The following is a 9,364-nucleotide window of genomic DNA, read 5'->3' as shown; positions in this document are numbered from 1 at the left end:
GGGTTTTTGTTTGTTTTTTAGGGGCAATGCTATTAAATACCCTCATTTGAAAATTATCAGGAACCTTCTCAAACAAAAAGCTTCTCACATTCCGTCTCTCTTCTTACAGATAAACTTTGAAATGAACCTTGTGCTTCTCACAATGGGCCAACCAGGTTACAAATCATGCAAACTTGTGTTACTCTTTAGCAGTATTCCCCCACAGGCTGTATTATAGCTCTCTAACCAGTCCCACAGCATTGAATGATGTCATGGGATCTGCAGCTCAGTGAGATGAAAGGGATAAAGCGGAACCCGCTGGCACTGGGGAAAGCTTCCAACACACAATTCACAGCATAGCTTGGGAACTGAAAAAGCTACAGATCCAGCCACTCAGCTCCAAGCAGAATGCACATCATTCTTACATGCTATCACAAAAAAGAGGGAGGGCAGGGAAGAACTAATGTGATCCATTTTTAAGCAAAAGAATTTGAGGACTGGAATCAGAATTTAAGAGGACAACTACCTGCTGAAAAGAGAGCTCTTTTCCTCTTCAAAGCACTGCCTTTGATGTATGGCAACTGATCACTGATCAGATTACAGGCATTTGGTCTCAGTGCTCCTCTGCCTTTGATCTGCATGGTTAATTTTATTTTCCTGGATTTGGAGTTTCGTCTGGGCTTGTGCTGACATACTTTTTTTTTAAAAGGAGGTAAGTTAAAAGCAGTTAATACAGAAGCTCTGGCAGTGTGGATTAAGTTGCAGAAAGGCTGACTATTGGAAAAACTTCAGCATATAGCAGGTACTGCATTTAGTATTTCTTTGCCATTTTTTATTGCAGGAGTTTTCAGAATTGATTCTAGTTTATATTAGAATGAAAAATTACATATCTTTATTAAAATCTACACATTTTAAAAGATACAGGCTTATGCAGGAACGCAGTAAGTAGTTTATGCAGCATTTTTATTTGCAAAATCTATTATGCTATGTTTTATTGAAGACAACAGATAAAATTAGATTTAAACAAGATTAAATTAATTTCAACTAATCTTGGTGTATATTATTTTATACTGGAGGGTTTATAGTCTCTTGTCTTTTGCTTTGTAAATTTATATTTATTTAAATATAAAGGTTGTAAGATTAAGAAGTGCATTACAGATTTTGTTATTGAAACAGATCAATTATGTCTTCTGCATATCATATATACTTTATTCTCCCCACTCCTCCCAGGCCATTTGTTAGGTCAGTGTATTATGCATTCTCCAAGCAATACTTTTAGTTGTAATAACTGCAGATATGGTTTGCAACCCCAGATATGTTTCAACTATAAATAATATTAATCTGTAAAAGTAAATGTAATGATATTTATGTGCAAGGTTGTTCATTTTAACATTTGAAACTAATAAACCTATATAGATTACCTCACATACTTCTTGATAAAAATAACATCTCAGTCTGCTATTAGCTTCCTTTAAGGCATTTTTTAATAACATATTTTAAAAACCTTAAACATATCTAGAGTGATATCCCGGCCTTGATGAAATCAATGGAGCTTTGCCACTGAACTCAATGAAGTCAGGATTTCATCCCTAATGTTTTATATTCAGGTCTCAAAATTCATGTTTAAATTTACCCAGTTACTTTGTGTGTTTTTTTAAACCCATCAAATCCTAAAACACATTTAGAAAATACCCACTCTTGTTTTAAGAATTATATAATGTGCACTAGCATATTTAAGGGATACAGTTTTGATGAGGTCAGGTCAGGTTTTCAAATGCTCACCACCCACAGCTGGAACCAGATTTTAAAATAGAAGCTGAGCTCTCATTTATGAAGCTAGTGAAGGACCAGATTTCCAAAGGAGTTCAGCATCCCAGTGCTAAGCATTTTTGAAATTCTGGCCCTAAATGTCTATTGAAATACCTTACACTTTAAATTATCCACCTTGTGAGTACAGCATTTTTACTACAAAACCATAGATGATCAGCAGCCAATACAAATCGTGATATAGTGAATATTTTCTAAAAGGTGCTAAAAAGGACTTTTACAATTTATCATTCTATTAAGCATCAACTCAATGCATTATACTTTACTAGAAATTTATATGCAGCTACAATAACATGTAAAAATATTTTCCCCAACCTGGATAAATTTAGGCAAGAAAAAAATCTTATGTATATTTTTAAAATGTGCCATCAAGTTTCATTAATCTGTACTAGCCTTCAATTTCATTTCATTCCAATTTAAAAACAAAAAACAAAAAAACAGCCATTCTAGACTATGTAAATAAAGCACATTTTACTTTTTCTAATAACCAGAGATTCTAGTAAATAAATCATGGATCAACCAGCCCTGATTTCAACCATAATTAACTTCCCCCACAACCAATTAAATTCACATTTATTTTTAGAGAAACCACTATATTATAAGGAAGGCAATTAGCACTGTATGAATACTATATTGTCAATAAAAAGTATTATTAAAAGACACACCTACGGTAAAAATGCAGTGTTTAGAAAAAAATATTATAAATACAGATCATTTTTGGTGTGCTTAAAGATGTGTTCCTTGTATATTCTGCTGAACAGACAACTTTTATTGATCATCTTAGTTATGTTATTGACCTGAACTATCTATTACTTTTGAAAGAAGCTGTTTCTAAATATGCTATCTGCTGTCAAGTAGTAAGAAAAATGTACCAAAAACTTCTGTATTTCACTAGTTTTCATTCACATCAGAAATAGTTATTTAGTACTTTCATAAGTGACAAGTAGTGCTGTAGTACCTTAGAGACTAACAAAAATATATAGGCTCAAAAGCTCATGATCCTATATATTTTTTAGTTTCTAAAGTAGCACAGGACTATTCACTATTTTTAAAGTTACAGACTAACACAACTAGCCCTCTGAGACTTTTTTCATAACTAATTTTTCTCATGAGTAGTCACCACTGAAGTCAACAGGACTGCTAATGTGACTAAAACTTAACTCCACATTAGAAATCTTTGCAGTATTCAGACCCTAAATTTGCACTTAAGACATCAGATTTTTCACTTATGCCAGGAGATGGCAGGATTTTTACATAATTTAGCCCAACTGTTAAACACAGATACATTTCAAACCATTTAAGCTGGAAAAGGAATGCATGCATGCAGCAAAATGAGCACTAAACAGTAAGAATGCAGTGGGAGACAAAGTAGAAGAAAAAAAACTAAAACAATTTGTTACTTTAAAAAGCAATGCTATAATAGTTTAGTTTTTCAGGGATATGGCTTTTAAAGATTTAAATAATAATGGGCATTTTTAGGGGGTTAAATTTACAAAGCACTGTATAAATCTGGATTAATCCTCAGATTTCATCTTTGCAAAGAGTTCACATTGCTTTTTTTCAAGCAAATCTGGCTAGAGGAGGACTCATGTAAATACCACTTATTAAGCAATTTTGAGCAGTTCTTGATTAACATAACTGATCCATTTCCATAGATCATTTTAGGTATCATTAACATTTTGAGTTTTGTAATAGCTAAAAATATCAAGAGACACTGAAATGCTATGCTGACATCAGTTTCCAACAGCTGTCATAACAAGTGCAGATCTATCTGGTAGCTGAGTAGCAAACTGTCTTAATCTTTGAGATATACAGATAACAATTTCCTATTACTGCAGGATTCCTGCTTCCACAACAGATATGTTATGCAACTTTGCCCCACCAAATTTACTTCCCAACTGTCTCTTGTGCCTTCCCTAAAACACCACCACAAATCTGCTTTTACAATTTTTGTCACAGCATTAGCTACTGTGCATTGTTTATTACCTTTCATGCTCCTAAAACGGAACTAGTATTTTAAAAAATATAGCTAAAAGATCATTGCATTTAAAATATTTCCATTTTTCAAAATTCATGATATGCAACTGACTGATCCGTTTTGTGATCATAGGAAAAACCAATATCTTAAAGATGGATGATGGGATCAGATTTTCAGCATTATGATCTTGAGTATTGTCCACAATCCATACACATGTAGTAACTTTCTCAATAGGAGCTTGGTATGAGGACAGAAACTTAATATGCTTCTTTATATGGTAATTCTCAGACTTTATCAACCTTTTAAGATCTCTGGCATGTCTTTTAGCATATTTCTTCTAATTATATTACTTAGGTGTAATTATCAGTAACTCCACATTGAGAAACAAATATTTACTGGATTTATAGGTGTCAACACAAAATAGATAACATACTTTTAACAGCTGCCTGTAAATAACAGAAGGATATAGATTTCTCAGTACTCCACAACAGCTGTCATTCACACCAGATGTACCATGGTAGTATCATGTCACTCTTTATAAATTCCAGTGTCTTACAGTGTTCCCTTTGTCAAGGGTACTAAAACAAAGTATTCCTCATTAAGCACTTTTCCCCATTAATAAAATTGTTCAAGTACATTTTAAAAACGTACAAACTACTTATTCTTGTTAGAACCATTAGCCTCATATGGCCCAACTAAATGTGATTAAAAACAGTGTAACATAATCAGCTGCATTAGTGAAAGAGAACTCTATTATTAGAACCCTGCAAATGCACAGATATCCGCTTTATATTCACAGACGTGGATGTAGATATCCGCAGCTCATTTTTGCAGATGCAGATACAAATTTTGTAGCTAGAACCAGGGATGATAAAGTGTTTAGATAGGTAAACATGTAACTGCTGAAAATTTCAAGTTTACACACAGGGGAAAGTGGCTCCAGGAGCCGGCATGCGCAGGGAGCCGGCTTCTGTCCTCTCTGCACTGCTGCCTCAATAAAGCAGCATGGATGGGGGGAGGGATGTGGAATGGCTCTGTGGGAGCCAGTCCATGTGGATAGCCGGCTTAAAAGCCGGCTCTCCATGTGTACCGGCTCCTGCCTGCCCCCCACTCTGCTGCCTGAGAGGGAGCAGTGTGGTAAAGATGGGGTAACTGGGAGTCAGTATGCACATGGGAACAGCAGCAGCATGGGGGAGGGGTGCTGCATGTAACTGTGTATACCAGGGATGGGGAACTTTTTTGGGGACGGGGCCAACAACCTACAGAAAAATCAGTTGGGGTTCACACACAATTGACATGGCCCCTGCCTTAGAAGGAGAAAGACACTCCCCGCATTCCACTCACACACCAGACCTAGGAGGGCTCAGGCTAGTACATTTTGAGTGATCCAGCCTCACATAGGAGGACTAGCATGAGCTCCGCACTGCTGGGAGGAGCCCAGAGCTTTGGGGGCTGGATATGACTCCCAGGCCTTAGGTTCCCTGCCCAGGGATGTAAAATTTCGATTAATTGGCTAATCAAATAGTTGATGCATCGACTATACCATTAGTCAATAAGGGTGCTTCTGCCTATGAAGTGTAGCAACAGCACCAGGTTTGTTGATACACTTCAAAGGCAAAAGTGCTGCCGGGAGCACAGGGCCAGAGAGGGAGTCAAGCAGCATGAAACCCAGGGTCAGCCGGGGACTCCATGACATGCTGCCACTTTGAAATAACAGCCCCAGACTGCACGTGGCATTTCAAAGTGGCCCCTTTCTCTCCCCTGCCCCTTGCTGCCTCTTTCTGATAAAGGCAGCAAGGGTGGGGGAAGCAACTAGTCAACTAGCATGTTGACTATCCTATAAGCATTTGCTTATCAGATAGTAGACTAGTCATTCACATCCCTATCCTGGTGTACATATTTACACTTTCACATCCCTAGTTACAGTTCTGCCAATTTGAGGATATCCACAGGTATCTGTCTCCGTGGATGTCAATATGGATATCCACAGCTCATCTCTGAGTATACAGATGCATCCACGCAGGTCTCTATCTATTTTACACTATTATAAACTCTAAAGTTTGATTTCTATAAATGAAAACTTCTAAATAAAAGCTAAGGTGGGTGAGGCAATATCTTTTATTGGACCAGCTTCTGTTGGTAAGAAAGACAAGCTTTTGATCCACATAGAGCTCTTCTTCAGATTTGGAAATGGAACTCATAAGCTTGTAATTCTCACCAACAGAAACTGGTCCAATAAAAGATACTAATTCATCCACAATGTGTCTCTAATATTCTGGGGACAAAAGGGCCACACCAACACTGCATCATATATATAGTAGCCCAATGTCTGTGACTCTGTAACGCTGGCTGTTCGCTCTGGGTGGCGCTGTTGCCTCCCGCCGTGGCACTCAGCTGACTTCTGCGCTGTTCAGCCAGGCTGCCGCATTGGAGCAAGTGGCACAAGGGACCATTTGGGCTCCGCGCTCCCCATGCAGCACAAGGAGTGCGGAGCCCAAACAGCCGTTTGGGCTCTGCGGTCCCCCAAGTGAGAGGCAGGAGGGGGAGGAGAAGAGAAAGAGAGACAGAGAGAGAGGCAGAAGGCGGAGGAGAGCTGAGAGAGAGGGGACGGGAGGCAGTAGGAGGAGGAAAGAGAGAGACGGATCAAGAGACCGGAAGCTCAGGAGAGAAGACCGACGTGGAGGAAAGACCTGAAAATCCCATCTTATGATGGGCTAATTGGCTAGTACATAAGTAAAAGCTAAGCATTACCACCATGTTTTGGAGAACTTGAAAAAATTCTAATTACTGAAATATGGCAACTAGCTATCTAAAATTCCTATTACTCATTTAATTTGTTGATTCATAACTTCTAAGTCCATTTCTAATTAATTTGTATTCACTTTCTGAAAAGTTTCAGTGATTTCATCATCTGGTTCATTAGAAACAAAGAATCTAAAAATCACATATTGGCAGATACAGGTGCAGCCCAAAGACTATATCTCAAGCTGTTTCACCTTAGATGAAATGCCACTGTCTTTAATAGTTATGGATTTACAGGAAAGTAAGTGGAAGGAGAATAAGGTCCTTTCAGTGTACCTATAAATGGAATATTATACACAAGGGCTTGGATGGATTCCATTTAGCAATGTATTCTGATGTTCTTCTACTGCTGTGACAACTGATTGATTAAATTCTGAGGATTTCAACTTATTTCAGGATACAGAAAAATGAAAAGAATGAAAAGATAAAAATAAATTTAAAACATGGGAAGGAGGAAAGGAGATTACACAGTGTGGAGAAAGAATTAAGAAGTGGAAACATATTTCCCTAGTCCACTGCTCTCCTGAAGCAATAAGCATTTTTAAGTGCAATGGGACAGACAGCCTGGTAGATTCATAAGTTAGATTAATGCAGCTGCACCTCCAAAGTCTAATCAACGGATGCTAAATCAACAGCTAATACCAGTATGTGATGCAGCACGTAAGAACCTTGATTTGGAAGAGCTCGGTGAAAAATACACCAGTAAAACATCCAGCCTCATTGCAAGGCAGGAGGACTGGGCTCCACCGCTGGGAATCTAAGAAAACTGGTCAAGCTCACGAGCAGGGAACCCGGATCGTTTTGCTACCCGATTCCCCAGCGGTTTGATTAGACGCGCCTCGCTCAACGTGCCGGAGAGTCCCAGGCCTGCCCTGGAGCTAGGAGACACGTTCTTGCTCCGCTGCACCTGGCCCAGTCACTGCCCTGGGCCCTGCCGACGGGTCTGCACAGCCAGACCTCCAACCCAGCAGCCGTGGGTCCGCCTGCAGCTACACAGCAGCCCAGGCTTTCCGGGACTCCGGAGCCCGTCGGGAGACTTGCCGGAGAACGGCCAAGGCCGCCTGGCTCCCAAGCCCGTCACCCCACGCTCCTAGGGGACCCCAAGCAGCGCCCCCTGGCGCGCCTCCAGACCAAAGCGAGGCGCCGCGCCAAGAACCCGGGGCTCACGCGACTTCGACGCGGACCCAAGGGAAACCCGCCCAACAGCCGCTACCCGGGCCTAGCCTTCGCAGCTTCTCCCGCCTACCTCGGCAGCGCCGGTACTTGCTCCGGAGCGCCTGCTCCAGAGACGTCACGTGGCGCTCGGGAACCCAATTGGCTGCCCGAGGTCACCTGAGCGAATGAGCTGGGAGGGAAAGCGGCGGGCTGTTGCCTAGGCTACGGGAGAGCGGAGAGAGCGTTGGCCGAGGGAGGGGAGCGAGCTGGCTCCGTGCGGGACCATCGCGGCGGCAGGTGTGTGTGAGCGCCCCGAGCGGTAGGCACCCCCAGCCGCGGCGCAGAACGGTTGGGGGTGGGTGGGTGATGGGGACTGGTAGGAGGCCTGAGGCCGGGGCGGGGGGCTGCGAGCGGAGAGTGCTGAGTGATTGCCCCGCTCCCCCGGGAGTGGCTGTGGCCAGGGTCAGTTGCTGCTAGGAGCGGTCCCAAGAGCCCCTCTTGTGCTGCGCTGCCTTCACCCTCGCTGCTCCCCTCATCATGCTCTTGCACTTGCATTTCGAGGGACGGCAGCGCTGGAAGGGATGGAAACAGCTTTCCTGGTGAAACATGCTCGTTCTGTGTATGGGACAGACTGCACGAAACACTGGATCCAGCTCTGTCCCCGCCTGCCTCGTAGCCAAAAGCGCTTCACAATTCATGTGAAAAAAAGATGCCCCGCAAAAAAAAAAAAAAAAAACAGACGTCGGATAGATAATGTGTGTGGTAGCTCCTGTGAGCTCAGCCTGCAAATCTCAGCAGCTAAGCGCTACTTCTCCAAAGCAGACAAAGGGGTTTTGACCAGTTTGAGAGAGATGTACTGAAAGCAAAATGTTTTGGGAAGTCATGTTTTACTTTCACGGTGATAATTTATTTTAAAAGTTTAATACGTTAATATTTATTTGAAATAATTTTGAGGCAAGGGATATTAACAGAAAACTGGCAAAGGCTCTCTAGGCTGTGCTCTTTTGAAAACTCTTTGGTTATTTAAAGAGACAGACATCATAAAATGTATCTAATCTGACCTTGGAGATAAAGTTTTAGCTCAGCCGAAGTGAGTGAACACGCTAGACAGTTGATACTCATTTAACATCTCTACTGTACAGAAAATCTTTGACATAAATTATTTTATTAACAAAAGGGTTCAGTTGAATTAAATATATAAACAAAGCAACAAATTTATTCATGTAATTACTAGGTAATCTTACTCAAGTAAAGTTTCACTTGTATCACCTGTTAAGATAACTTCATATGTATAAACAGGAAGCTTTTAATTGAATAAACGAGGTTTATAGAAGTGGAAGTAAATTTATTTTAATAGGATTATTTATCACATTTTATTAAGAAAATTGTACTCTAATAAATGATTTACTGTACTACTTTAAAAATGTTAGCTGTTTGGATTGTTGACAAGGAGATAATTATTTAATTTTACTGAGTCCTCCCCCGCATGCACACACTTCTTACCTTACATCAGCTTTTTAAGTATAACTGATTCCCTTATAGTCTATATTTTCCAGTTTCAGTCCCAGTGTAGAAGGCACAGTAACCTAGTTCTGTTCCATTTGAAATGTTCCATCCTATCCC

The 9,364-nt window shown here is 40.6% G+C and overlaps 1 protein-coding gene across 4 annotated transcripts in view; it reads left to right on the top strand.

Annotated features, from left to right (window-relative positions):
- Positions 1 to 265: 265 nt before the first annotated feature.
- The window catches only part of TNFRSF19 (TNF receptor superfamily member 19), a 129,428-nt gene continuing 120,329 nt past the window's right edge, over positions 266 to 9,364 (top strand). Inside the window, exon 1 of one of the 4 annotated variants that reach the window (XM_075919268.1) lies at positions 266 to 691. The gene's annotated coding sequence lies outside the window, so the exon portion shown is untranslated. Of the gene's footprint in view, positions 782 to 6,703; positions 8,061 to 9,364 lie in introns of those variants that run through there. The other 3 variants (XM_075919267.1, XM_075919270.1, XM_075919269.1) reach the window with 3 other exon arrangements.

This window comes from Pelodiscus sinensis, chromosome 1 (genome assembly GCF_049634645.1).
Source record: "Pelodiscus sinensis isolate JC-2024 chromosome 1, ASM4963464v1, whole genome shotgun sequence".
Classification (NCBI taxonomy): domain Eukaryota; kingdom Metazoa; phylum Chordata; order Testudines; family Trionychidae; genus Pelodiscus; species Pelodiscus sinensis.
Note: the sequence above shows the minus strand (reverse complement) of the source record. Positions and strands in the feature narration are given on the sequence as shown.